Source organism: Gymnoscopelus microlampas (genome assembly GCF_963454915.1).
Source record: "Gymnoscopelus microlampas genome assembly, chromosome: 2".
NCBI lineage: Eukaryota > Metazoa > Chordata > Actinopteri > Myctophiformes > Myctophidae > Gymnoscopelus > Gymnoscopelus microlampas.
The window spans coordinates 10,707,334-10,722,335 of NC_139939.1; the positions used below are offsets into that span (position 1 = coordinate 10,707,334).

The 15,002-nt window shown below is 43.9% G+C and overlaps 1 pseudogene across 1 annotated transcript; it reads left to right on the forward strand.

Annotated features, from left to right (window-relative positions):
- Nucleotides 1-6,381: 6,381 nt before the first annotated feature.
- On the forward strand, nucleotides 6,382-7,348 carry LOC311053898 (caspase-6-like; annotated as a pseudogene). Its single transcript has one exon. The product of its transcript is annotated as a caspase-6-like (transcript).
- Nucleotides 7,349-15,002: the final 7,654 nt, after the last annotated feature.

Consider the following 15,002-nt stretch of genomic DNA (forward strand, 5'->3'; position numbering starts at 1 on the left):
GTAATTAGAAAAATAAAAATAAAAATTGGTATACTTCCTTAGATCTCTTAACCTACCTAAACGATGCACCTGAGCACAAAAGGGCTTGAATGCCATTTTGCCAACATTACATTAGAAGAAGTCACTGGAGCTATACACTCCTTCCCCGAATGGGAAAGCTGCCAGCACAGATGGGTTCGGTATAGAGTTTTACAAAGCTTACATGGATTTAGTCGCTCCTTTCTTGCTAAGGATGTTCAATCACTCAATTAAATTGGTATACTGAGAATCTCCTAGATGCCGGTACCAACCAGAAGACCGGATTCGTCATATATACGTTTCAGATAGAGAGACCAAAGAACAATGGATGACAATAATTGTCGACGCTTGGACGATGGGTTCCCTGTTGATCGCCATTGCCGGGCCCCAACACGATTGGATTTTTCTCTTGTCTTGGGCCAACCACCTGCCTTGCCGCTCCCCCCGCCATCATCCTTGCCCACTGCCCCCGGCCAACCAATGGCCTAAGTGGCGTTTCGTCAACCACCTGTGGGTGTCCACGATGAAAAACTGGGAAACAGAAGATTTTAAGTACAACCAGTTGGAGGTTCATCTACAGTACCTATACATCAAGAAGAAGGACGAGTCCAACCGTTTCCTTTTTTATTTTTTTGATGGAGATGTAAAGAAGTGGAAAATAAATATCCCTGCGGAAGCCCTGCTATTTATTTTTATTTTTATTTAATAATCCATTTTGTTACTTTATTTAAAAAAAAAAACAATTCCCTGTGGGAGCTCTGGCCTAAATTTGTTCAAGTAACATACACAGTGACAAACAAGTACATAATGGATGATCTACCTCTGCCACCAACCCTCTGCACACGCCACACCCTAACCCCTGCCCCTGTCCCTTCCCCTGTAACTGCCTCCAATGATGATATACTGAGGAAAGAGTCTGCACTGCGTGTGCAGATGTAGGTGCCGCTACCAATTAGCACAACATTTGGTCCAGTCAGTCCCCCAGTCACCGCCCAAGTCAGCGCCCCCATGCCAGTGGCCGAGACTCCCCCTGTGCCTCACCCTCTCCCTGCCCCTGTGCCTGGCCCTACGCCTACCCTTCCAGACACCCAGTAAAGGGAGGAGGACGTAGAGCCAGGTAGACCCGTCCCGGTGCCAAGCCCTCTCTCTGCCCCTCCCCCTCCCCCTGTGACTGCCTCCAACGACTTTGTCATCCTAGCGTTGGAAAACACAATGTCGTTGGCGACAGTCTACGCCACATACAGGGGGGATACGGAGGCGTTCCTCCGGGCCGACGGGGACTTTATCCCGGTCAGCCCCACCCATGTCCCAATCCATGTCCAAAATCATAGATTTGACATGGACACAGACATGAACGGATTGGTGGTGGAGCTGGCCCGGCTAAGGTCCCTGAAGGCCCGGTGCCACTATATGTTCCTCCCTGAATGGGTGCGTGACGGGCACGCCTGCCACTGGTTCTTTTTAAAGAAGCATGTGCCACTGACAAAAATGAGCCAAGGAGTAATAAAAGAGTGGACCCTGGGCTATATTGATGGGGGCTACAGGCTTAATTGGTCCCTGGTACCAGTAAGCCTGACACAGCCCTCCGGGCGTCTCGAAAGCCACAGGGTCAGCAACACTCTAGTTAAGGGCGTGCACCCTTATACAAGGGTTTTCCAACAGTCATGAAGTCCCTTATGACGGACCTCTCCAAGGTGAACATCGTCAGGGAGGACCAGGAGTTAATCCTGGTTCTCCTCGACGAGGTCATCTTGGAAACAGAGGTCCAGAGGGGGCTAAAAATCATGCTCACCTTGACCCTGCTGGGTCAAAAGGACCCCGCTCCGGTCATTTTGAAGGGGGGTCTTGTGTGTACGCTGGAGGATGTGGAGACGGTCACTGTCCACGTGGCCGTCTCCGTACGGGACAAGGACCCGGAGGTGGACCTGCTGTGGTCCAGGGCGGGACTCCATGAGGTGACAGGCAAGCAGGGCAGGATCTTCACTGCCCTGACCATACACGAGGCCGCCAACTATCAATCCCCCCCTGGACCACCCCAAGCCTGAACACCACAAGAAGCTGTGGTCCATATTTAAGACGTCAACATATGGACCACAGCTCAACTTCCTGCAGTTGTACGCAGACAGCGCCCACCAGCACCAGACCCCTTTCTTCAAACACCCTGTGAGTGGGGTGATTATAAGTATGGGCATGATTGATGCAAACATCAATCAGGTTGATTAGGTTGGTCAGGCTTGTTTAGGTTGGTCAGGCTTGTCTTGGGGCTGTCTGCAAGGGACCATGTTGGAAAACATCATTTCCAGCAGTTGGGTTGGCTCCCTCTGGCAGCCAGGTCAGTTCAACTACAGCTGAACCTGGTGCATAATATCTACCTAAACAGTGCCCCTGTGTACCTATGTAAGCTTTTTCAGAAGCGTAGCAAAGCCCATTCCCACCTAACCAGAGCCAGCATAGCAGACCTGACCATGCCCACGTTCACCACTGAAATGGGAAAACGCTCATTTAGATTTGGAGGAGCAGTTAACTGGAACTCGCTACCCCTGGCTATAAAGAGCACCAGCAGCCATCTCCTTTTTAAGATAAGGGTCAAAGCATGGCTATTAGAAAACGTTGCCGAATAGTAGGGTCACTTATGTTAGCAATGCAATTATATTTATGGGGTGCATTTCGCCTTTCCGACATGTCGCCTTTCCGACGTTAACGAACCCTATACCTAACCCTAACCCTAACCCTAACCGCACGCGGAAGCCACTAGTCGGAGTGGCGAGATGTCGGAATGGAAGGAGCACCCCATATATTATGATGTAGGTAGTGTAGCTATTGATTGTTTTATTTATTACTGTATTGTCTACCTGTATGTATTTTTGTTGCAGTGTTGTTTGTCTCAGACCAAGGACCACAATGAAAATAAGTCGCAAGACTTTTCTGTGTATGTATCCTGTATACGTTTCTACGATGAACATGATGTAACATGTGTTTTTCTCCTGTATAACGTCTAATAAAAATCAAATCAACAGGGAAAGGTGCCTCTTGTCGAGGGCCCACAAATATTTGGCCCATTTTGAGGACCTTGCTTCAAAGCTAAAAGTCCAGATGGTGGCAAGGCTGGAAGGGGTGATCCGCCTCGTCAGAGGATGCATCCCTGAAGGCCTTGTCGCCGTGGACTACCTAGACAAGGAAGAGGAAGGCGGAGGAGGAGGCTGAGGCGGAGGCGGATGAGCAGCTGCAGGACCACCTGCAGGAGGACCAGGAGAGACTGGAGCAGATGGTGAGGGAGTCTGAGGTGGACCATCAGGCACCCCGCGCCCTGTGCCTCCCTGACCTGTCCAAAAAGCGGTGCACAATGGAGGAGCAGCAGCTCATCAAACTGACAGGCCAGAGAGAAGAGGCCTTTAAGGCGTACGTCAGTGCCTGTCGAGACGACAAAATACCGATGCGTACAAAAAACTACACTTTAATGGACCACTACTAGCAATAGTAGGACTAATACTAGTTGTACTAATTAAAGTTTAGTACTAATATTACCTCTGTTGAGTCCTGTTACCATGTGTGCTGTCTTTTTTATTCTTATTACTTTACAGGAACTCGCGATCCACAGTCGAACTGTGATATACTTGACGTGGCGTGGCATCCTAACTCTTCAGAGTTCTGTGTGCTTTTTGATCACATAAGTAAATTCCCAATGACCAGTTCCACCATCTTCTGGAATGGGCCTAACAGCACATGTGCTCCTGTGCGCCACCTTGAAACCCCAGGCAGAAACACTGTCTACAACTTATTTTCAAACCGACTCCATCAATCAAGAATCACATAGGTGGGGGATCCGCTGCCTCCGTTATGAATTCAAAAACATCAAGGTTTCACCTCGAGTCCATGGAGGTGCTCATAAAGGACAGAAGAGAAGACGCATAGGCAGATCATTTTCTTTTTATTTTCTCACCCACCCCCAACCAAATAATCGCCTGAGGCAGGCAGTTTTATTTATTTAGTTTTTTTATGTGCGTGTGTTTGTTATGTGTGTGTGTGTGTGTGTGTGTAAAAAAAACAAAAAAAACAGAGACACCAGAGGCTGGTCTTTATTATTTATTTTGTTTTTTTGTTTGTACATAGTGGCCTGAGGCAGGCCGTTTTTTTTTTCTTTTTGTATATAGTCGCCTGAGGCAGGCCGTTTTATTTATTTTGTTTTTCATGTGTGTGTGTGTGTGTGTGTGTGTGTGTGTAAAAAAAATAAAGAAAAAAAAATAAAGAAAAATACAAAAAGACAAAAAAATCCCCCCACATGGACTCTGCCTTGACGTGGCGTGGGGGCTTGCGTGCCTCTGTGAGTCACATCACAGTCTGTGATGTGACTCACAGAGGCCACACTAAAGAGTCCCAAAAATCTATATATATATTAGCAATGTTGCCTCTATCTTTTGGGTCTGGGTGACTTTTAACACATACAAACACACACACACACACACACCCCAAGTATATGATTAATGATTATGTTAAGCCTCAAACTATTTACCTTGAAGGCACTTCCGGGTATCTGACAATGATGGCATCAACATATTCGGAATCAGCATCATCAAATTAGTGGGGAACCACTAATTTCTGTCTTGAGCAAAAGTAACTTTGCAGCTTGGAGATCTGCTATTTTTACAAGTCTGATGCCTTGATTTAACCACTTTCACAACATTTTTAAAATTCGGGACCAGCATCATTCAACTCAGCGTACTTTAATTAGTCAGGTAGGATGTTTGGAAAAAAAATGCTTTTTTTAAAAAAACACACCGCCACCTTGTGGCTTTACCGTAAGACCAAGAGGGAAGTAAAGGTAATTAAAAGATGCGGGCCAACGTCTACTTTACTCCAGTATCTTTTGCTAAGCTCCAGAGTATGTCAAACCAGAGATATGGTCAGTTTAACGGCCGAGGCGGCCGATTCGAAGAATCCGTATTTTCTCAAGATGACCATATTTAATGCTTGTAAAAGCTATATCTATCTATATGAAAACAAGCACTATTTCACTCGATTAACATCACTCGATGGGTTCAGATAGCCTGAGACCAGACAAATCTGCCAGTGCAAAAAAAAAATGCACTCTGCGATTTGGATCCGGCACAGCTCCATAGAGAATCCATTTCCTGCTCCAGAAGACGGGGGTAACCAATCAGGGCCCAGTATTCAAATATGGGAGACTGTAATTGGTAGTTGGTTTGTAGGTCTAACCAATTGTGTCGAGAGTCATTGTTTTGATCCCGCCCCCTTGGAAAAAAAAACATCCTCATAGAAGCACCAGACTCATATCCACGCAGTGATATACTGTAGTCTGGCTACGCGAGGCTAGGGTTCAGAGGCCTTGTCAAGAGCTGGGCTCCCACTTGGCTACTCCATGCAGGGACTGTGCAAGTTTGGCTTCTATGAGGTGTTCAAGGGTTGTTTTCATCAGCTAAAAATGTAAGTGACAAAAGATGCTAGCAAAACGGGTTTGTGCATATCTTCTTGTGTCAGAGTTCAGTTGCGGGTGTGATCAACATCTCGATTCCTCATTCATTTGACAAGGTTTGCACTACGTTTTGAAATGCGTCTTTAAATGTTGAATGTGCTATAAGGTTATGTTGGTGCTATAATTTTAAGATAATACCTTATACAACATTTGGTAATTCCCATTTGACTGCAGGACCATTTCCACATTATGCAAAAAGAGGATTACAGGTGTAATAGCTGGACCTGAAATCAATGTAGAATATTTACAATATTCTGTGGAATGGATGTGGACTGGACCCCTAGACTTTGTCAAGTGTTACATGCAGGTGGACCCAGCAAAATACAAGAGCATTGGTAATGGCTTTTCGCTCAGGAACAGTCCTCTTCAGCTGCACATTCTCTTCAAGCAAAGTTGTAAAAGACAGACCTAAAACGGAATGTTCAGCAATAAGATTTCACAATTTATTATTTCAAAGACACTGTGGAAGTTGGGATAATTGCATGGATGAGTACTGAAGACCAGCAAACATGTCCAAAATGTATCACCCAATGTCCCAACCTGGAGGATGAAGATGGATGTATGGATGGCTGGATGTAAATTGGGACAAAGGCAGAAAAAAAGTCAAATGGTCCAGTCTTTTTTTCAGCAAAGGTAAATCGATTATGGAAATGGAAATCGGATTACTGAGGATGGATCTGCACGAGAGGGTAGCTGAACTTAAGGTGGAGCTGTACGAGAGTCAATTCAGAAGGATCTGTGCAAGAGGCTTGCTGTCCTGGAGGCCTGGGTGGCGGAACAGGGAACAGGACCACCCGAGGAATAGAGCCGTGGAGGTCAAAAGGTGTGTAGGCAGAAATCTTAATGAGGACTGAGTCAAAAATACAAGACAAATGCCTTCCTTCTCCATGTTCCCCATCTTGCGTGCTGCGTCGGCGATCCGGTACCGGTCCTGGAACCTCAGGAACCTGGCGATGATTTCCTCCGGGAAACCCACAAAGCAATGTGTTGCTGCTACAGACAGCAAAATGGGCATGCTAGACATAAGAGATGAGCCAGATGCCAGAAGCACTTTCTCCATGGATCCTGCAGAAGAGTACAAGATGGACCACAGGCGACGAGGTCTAGCACTCATCTTTAACCAGGAATACTTCTTTTGGCACCTGAAGTTGGACATTCGTTATGGGACCAATGCTGACCGAACTAACCTAGAGATGAGATTTAAGGCATTGGGCTTTGAGGTGCAGGCCTATGATAACCTGAGAAAGGATGAAATCTTGAGCAAGATCACCGGAGCTGCGGAGGACAACCATACCGATGACGACTGCTTTGTGTGCGTGTTCCTGAGCCACGGCGAGGACGACCATGTGTACGGGTTCGACGACAAGGTCTACATCCGAGATGTCACTGCTCTCTTCAAAGGAGACAAGTGCAGAAGCCTCGTAGGGAAACCAAAGATCTTTATCTTACAGGCTTGCCGTGGAGACAAGCATGATGACCCAGTGACCCCGATGGAATCGTACGTAGTAGACAGTGCCAACCAGGTAGTGGTGGATGCTGGGGTCCTCTACTCACTTCCTGCTGGGGCAGACTTCATCATGTGTTACTCCGTGGCTGAAGGATACTATTCCTACCGGGAGAAAACCAATGGCTCTTGGTACATCCAGGAATCTGACTGCTGCTCTGCGGAAGTTCGGAGATTCCCTTGAGTTCACAGAGCTTCTTACTCTGGTCAACAGACGAGTTTCCATGAGGAGTGGTATATATTACCAGGATGTAATTGGGATGAAACAAATTCCCTGCTTCAACTCCATGCTCACAAAGAAACTCTACTTCCGACCCAAAAAATGTATAGATTGATCCCTTTGTATAACTTTATTCTTTCAAGATTTGTCAGCCAATTGATACAAAATTAGTAGGCCATTTTGTCTACCTGTCTTTTTGCTCATGGAAATTCATGCTCGTGTTTTGCAGCAGTTTGCTTTACAAAATGTAACTATGTACTGTATGCATATTTGCATACGGTTGCATACGGTTGCATCCTCATTCATTTGACAAGGTTTGCACTATGTTTTGAAATGCGTCTTTAAATGTTGAATGTGCTATAAGGTTATGTCGGTGCTATAATTTCAAGATAATACCTTATACAATGTCAATCCATTTGGTAATTCCCATTTGACTGCAGGACCATTTCCACATTATGCAACAAGAGGATTACTGGTGTAATAGCTGGACCTGAAATCAACGTAGAATATTTACAATGTTCTGTGGAATGGATGTGGACTGGACCCCTAGACTTTGTCAAGTGTCACCTGCAGGTGGACCCAGCAAAATACGAGAGCATTGGTAATGGCTTTTCGCTCAGGAACTGTCCTGTTCAGCCAACACACTGATCACACTGATCAAAGAAGTTGATCTTCAGCTGGTGGGGGGATTCTTCGACCCCACCCGCCTGCATTCTAATGTGGAGCCACAGTGTATAAAAGATGAATGAAATGTAACTCATGTACGAGTGCAGTCCTAAGGCCGAAGGGCTGAGGGAAGGGGCTCTGCCCCTGGAAGTTGCTATGATGTTGTTTGTTTGTTGCTGAATAAACCACTGAATGATCTGAACATGGGTCCGGACGTCTTCTCTTCTTCTCACTTTAATATCTCAAACCAGCCTGGTAACCGCAGTTTACTGCCTCAATTACACGACAAAGACAAACGTGTCTGACAGCAGGAGAAACTGTTTGATTTGTGTTCATTTAGATGAAAAATGGCTTTGATTCAAACACTGAAGACCTTACTTAACCAGCGACTCGCTGTGGCTGCAGAATACATCTGTGTGGTCGTTGAGAGAATCATTATGTGCAGAGCTTCCAGCAGTATTGACACAGTTGAAAAAAGTCATCGAAAAAGTCACATCTCAGACCTCAACTCCTGCATCCACCTGGACAAAAACCAAAATGAATTGTTGTCTGCAAGAAGATAACAATTCATAATTTTTGCCTGTGCAGAGCTTCTAGCAGCAGTGACACAGTTGAAAGAAGTCATCGAAAAAGTCACATCTCAGACCTCAACTCCTGCATCCACCTGGACAACACCCACACCATCTGTAGACTCACCAGTTTCTGCATCTCCTCAAGTGGTGTCTGACTCTGATATGGTAACTCCCCCAAAATGCATGTTATTTTGTTATTTATGTGGGAAATATAAAATATATTTACAATTTCTGTGCCTTAGGCTTCCCTTCCTTACTTTCAACTTACAGAGAGACAATGGCCGGAATTTTTCACCCCCGCTGGAGTTCGCAAGACTTCACAGAAAGAGCAACACGAGACATGGAGCGTCAGGTCTTTCATGCTATTGAAAGTATGCGAAAAGGCAGTGGTGCCTTGAGTGGTCCGCTCCAGAACATATATGATTCTTCCGCAGGAAGATATATCGCAAATATACAGGAAATTAAACGTGATGATGATCGGGAAACCGTCATCATATTTGTTCCTGTTCCTCGGCTGAGCGATTGGCAGAAAATTCAGGTTATGCTGGAGAGACGGCTGATGGCCCTGTTCAGCACTAAGACATTTGTCATCATCGCACAGAGGATAATCCTGCCCAAACCCACCAGGACAACTCTCGCAAAGGACAGGCATAAGCAGAAGCGCCCCAGGAGCCGTACGCTGACGGCCGTCTTCGACGCAGTCCTGGAGGACCTGGTGTTCCCCTGCGAGATCCTCGGGAAGAGGACCAGGGTCAACGTAAATGGAACACTGATGAAGGTCATGCTGGGCTACAACAAGGACAAGGACAAGGAGAAGGACAAGGACACGCCACAAGCTAAATTGGAAACCTTCATTCATGCCTACAGATGGCTCACAGGAGGCAGAGATGTCGTCTTCAACTTCAAAGATGATGTTAGTGTGTAAAGGTTTTTTGAGTGTTGGCGTTCTAGATGTCATCTTGTGGTTGTTGCTGATGGTTCTTTCTTAAAGAGTAAAATCTGGTGATTTTACACATTACCTTGAAAGAGAGCATGCTCAGCACCCTCATTAATGGTTGCATTGGGAAATGGGATGATGTCCGCAGAATTATCATGTGGTTGGGGAGTAATAAGTTAGTCTATATGCATTTGCACTGTACAGTAATTATTTCATCATTATTTGGTGTGAGTTAAATCGATGGTCTATGTAACACACATGATATGGAGTGGGCTACACATGACATTAGAGTGACTTCTGTTTAGTGGTTCTGGCCAATTAGCAGTCAATCAGGTCAGGCTGACCTTCAAAGGCAGCTAGTTACACACCTGCAGTCCTGCACTAATCAAACCAATCCCCAATCAAGCTAGAGTTAGTTCAGCTGTTGAGGTTGGAGACAGCTACAAAAAAGCCACTGTTGTACAGAACATACAGCACAGAACACAGAGAGGAGAAGTTGAGATGTAGAAGAATATAAATATAAATGCAAACCACAGAACCAGCTTGAAATAAATGTTGATAACTGAGGTTCAAGTTAGAAGGGTGCACCCAGATTAGACATAGTGAACTCTAGAATTGAGTGGCCAAGCAATTGCCACAGTGTTGGTACCAAAAACTGTTTGTATTCCCCCTGTTGATGTTACATGTTTGTTTGTTTTATGTTAATTGTTTTTTCTATATAAATAGCCGGCATATCAGTTAACATCTTTGTGTCTGCGTTTTACTTTTAAGTATTCCCCACAGCTCCAGCAGTCGAACCTAAACTAAACCTAGACTAGCCCAGATTACACTATAGTGCCTTGGGTACTACATCTAGGACTCTCCAAAATGTCTATGCAACCCAAACATTAAAATGTACAAGTTGTTCTTAATTTGGATTTTTAAACTATATTGTGGTTCATCGCTACAGTGATTTGGAGGACATAGTTGTCTGAGGGATTTTCAACTCTTTCATCTATGTAAATGTCAACATTTGCTTTTTGACTCTCTCTCTCTCTCTCTCTCTCTCTCTCTCTCTCTCTCTCTCTCTCTCTCTCTCTCTCTCTCTCTCTCTCTCTCTCTCTCTCTCTCTCTCTCTCTCTGACACGCACACACACACACACACACTCCAACTAATCATTTGATTCCATCCATTTGCATTCATTTGATTCATATCTTCTGCTGATGCATGCCCAGGACACCAAGACGACTACGTCCTCACAGACGCTCAGGGAAATGAGATCATTGACTCATCATTGACACAGTTGAAAGAAGTCATCGAAAAAGTCACATCTCAGACCTCAACTCCTGCATCCACCTGGACAACACCCACACCATCTGTAGACTCACCAGTTTCTGCATCTCCTCAAGTGGTGTCTGACTCTGATATGGTAACTCCCCCAAAATGCATGTTATTTTGTTATTTATGTGGGAAATATAAAATATATTTACAATTTCTGTGCCTTAGGCTTCCCTTCCTTACTTTCAACTTACAGAGAGACAATGGCCGGAATTTTTCACCCCCGCTGGAGTTCGCAAGACTTCACAGAAAGAGCAACACGAGACATGGAGCGTCAGGTCTTTCATGCTATTGAAAGTATGCGAAAAGGCAGTGGTGCCTTGAGTGGTCCGCTAAAAAAATGTACAAGTTGTTCTTAATTTGGATTTTTAAACTATATTGTGGTTCATCGCTACAGTGATTTGGAGGACATAGTTGTCTGAGGGATTTTCAACTCTTTCATCTATGTAAATGTCAACATTTGCTTTTTGACTCTCTCTCTCTCTCTCTGACACGCACACTCTACTCTCTCTCTCTCTCTCTCTCTCTCTCTCTCTCTCTCTCTCTCTCTGACACGCACACACACACACACACACTCCAACTAATCATTTGATTCCATCCATTTGCATTCATTTGATTCATATCTTCTGCTGATGCATGCCCAGGACACCAAGACGACTACGTCCTCACAGACGCTCAGGGAAATGAGATCATTGACTCTGAAGGAACATCAGGTAAAAATCTTTTTAAATTACAATTTAATTTGCGATAAATAAATGCTATGTTGTAATGCAAATGGGCTGACTGTTGTGGCAGTATAACTATGAGCACCTTTAGTGTAACTTTATGTTAGCACTCTCAAGCCCTATTTCAATCTCAGCTGATTAAATACACAATACATTGACAGATCACACAATACATTGACCAACACTAGAAAAGGCTACCCACAGGCTGTAGCAGAGGCCCTCAGATTTTGAGATACCCCTACCCGAGTTAGAACAAAACACAACCATGTTTTTTCTTATCTTTAGGGTCTCCCATTAATGAAATGGATTGGTTTGAAAATGTATTTTGGGCCAAAATTAGTTTTTTTTTGGCTATTCTTTAGAACTACCCCAATCTCTGAAAAAGGCCAATCCGAATAGGGCAAAGGTGACCAAAAAAATCTATAAATTGAGAATGATCACTCCTATCTTAAGATCAGATTTGCTGAGGTATGAACCAGGTGTCTACCCTACATCACCAAAGAGTCAGAATGTAATTTACCTAAAGAAATACTGAAATATAGTCCTTTAAACATACCTTTAGTTTAGGTGATAACCTGCTTGATAATATTGACCTAAGGAGGCACTGTACTTTACCCCCTTTCCCTGCTTTCTGAATCCAAATAAGTACCCCATTTATAAGACTACTGCTTATATAGAAAATATTGACATAAAAAATAACATTTTGATGTCAATGTGGTGCAAATAAGTATTACTTTCTACTCAGTAACAGTTTTGCTATAAAGTTTTTGATTTCATTTGGTTTCAAACGGTACAGTTTGGTTGGAACGCAAGAGGCTATATAAAGGAGAAACAAAGTTATACAAAGGAGAAAGTGCAAGACGCTCAAATTCAGAAGAACCGGTTTGAACTTCATCGATTGTAAGTGGGACAATATATGAAAAAATAACACGCGGCTGGTAAATCCACCCGTTAACCGCCATGCCCTAGCTCCATTCAGAACCTCTCACTCCTGTATAGCAGAGTGAGAGGTTCTTAATGGAGCTAGCCATGCCCGTAAATCTATGGTGTTTTTAGTGGTGGTCCACGTTAGAAATAACTATATTCATTCTCTATAACTTGAGAATGCTCAATCCTCCTAAATACTTCCAAAACTTTAATGAAGTCCACGATCATAACACCAGAGGCAGCTCCACGAATCATGTTCAACCCAGATTTGGCTCAACAAAGGGAATGAACTCGTTCTCATGCTATTCAATAAAAAATGTGCCAAAAGGAGTAAAGGAGTGCAAAACCCTACTCACTTTCAAAACTGCCTTAAAGATACACCTTCAGGAGGCTGCAATTTGAAAATGGCCCCTTCCCTTTTTTTTTCTTTCAAGAAATTTGAGGGCGTGAGTAGCCTATTGGACTTACATTATTTTGTTTATATTACATACAACTGGAATTTTGTATTTTTTTATTACATTGTGACCTTTTTTCTCCTCTTATTTTAGTCCAGAAAGGTGACCCAGACAATGGACTGTTTTCTAAAAATAATAAACACTAGCGCGCGGTAAATCTGCATTAATGCACTCGAATCGGCGATGCCGTTTAACATTTTTTATAATTTAGTAAAACTTAAGCTCCTCTCTCACGCTCTGCTCCACTTCCCATGTCCCGCCTCCCCGCGGTGACTGACAAGCTGCGCGTCCTACGCATACCTCTATGGTCCTACGGTACTGCCTCTGATTGGGGAGCTCCTACATGCTTGCATGACAATCACAACGCGGGGAGGCGGGACATGGGAAGTGGAGCAGAGTGTGAGAGAGGAGCTTAAGTTTTACCAAAAAAAAATCTTGCACCTGTTATTAAGAGTTAAAACGTCCTTTTAAAAAAAGGGCGCTCTGACAGTATGGTGGCTTTAGAAGGAGAAAATGGACAAGTCACAGTGAATTACTGTTATTTACAGTATTATAGTGTTTAATTCCGCCGTTTCCACTCATGTAGGGCTGAGAATGTTTTCGTAGTGTGCACTGTGGGGCACCGAATGGGTTGGCCCGGGCGTGTTGCAACAGCGTAGTAGGATACATTGTATCGTTTGTATCTTCAGACTTTGCAGTACGAATATGGCACTGCTGCTATGGGCCTTAATTTGGAGACAAGTGTGATGACACTTTCAGTCTGTTGACTAGACGAGTCACAAAAAAATTCTTGCACCTGTTATTAGAGTTGAAGCGTCTATGATGTCAGTTCTTGTGATGTCAGGCATCAAGGTGTGTCCAGTGGAACACTTATCTCTGTCAGGGTGAGTAAAACTCTATATTTGGGACAAGTGACATCAGTTATCTATGACATATCTATGATGTATATGTGTCTATATTTGGACAAAGATTCAGTCTGATCCCTCTGCCATTAATTTCTACCCCTTTGCCGTCAAGCTGGTGGAGCGAAACAGACCTTGGAAGGTATGTTTTTTTGTTTTATTACTACTTGCAATACACAGTTGTGGCATGATTGACCAGCAGACAAAAAACACAAAGAAATAACTTAGCATACTGTATATAGTGATTTATTGTTGTTTGTGTTGTTTTTCCACAGGCAGTTAAGGATGAGAAAGAGGATCGAGATGACTTCAGATGTACAGTAATTCGTAATCTTTAAAAAAGATGCTTTTCGGCAAACCTTGTGGATTCAATGACAAGAGAGATCAAGCTGAAATGACGTGCATTTTGAAATATTCCAACAAACTCATATCATCATCGGTGCTGGTGAGGAATGTCAACATGAAACAATATGGACGTGTTGCTAGAAGTTCGTGTGTGGTTTTAAAACCTCAGTTTTACTGCGGGCTGTCGCGTCGACGTTTCTCTGCAAGTCTGGCCTCTGTTCATCATCAGCAGCAACATCATCACTCAGCTGTTTGCCACTCGGGCACAAACACTCATGATTCTGATATGCATAATGTAAGATATTATTCAGATCATGTTAGCAACTACTCTGAAACGATTAGTGGCCAAGATGAGATGGAGGATGACGGCAGTCCAAGTCAAAAATCCCTGGAGAGTTTCACCATTGATACATTGGCATCTTTACTCCGGCAAGAAAATGCAGTGGACATCTGTGTCATAAAAGTACCTGAGGAGATCAAATACACCAAGTACTTCATTGTTGCGGGTGGTATTTCAACAAGGCACCTCCGGGCAATGGCACTTTATGCTGTGAAAGTGTACAAATTTATGAAGAAAAGAAATGATCCAAATGTCAAGATTGAAGGCAAAGATACAGAGGACTGGATGTGCATTGACTTCGGGAGTATGGTGCTTCACCTCATGCTGCCAGAGACCAGAGAGGTGTATGAATTGGAAAAACTGTGGACTCTCCGCTCCTACGACGAGCAGCTGAAGAGAATACCCCCTGAGACGCTGCCAGAGGACTTCATCTATGATGCTGAAGACATCAAGTGACCGCAAAGAAAATACAATTTTTCTTTTTTTGTATATAGTCGCCTGAGGCAGGCCGTTTTATTTATTTTGTTTTTTATGTGCGTGTGTTTGTTGTGTGTGTGTGTGTGTGTGTGTGTGTGTGTGTGT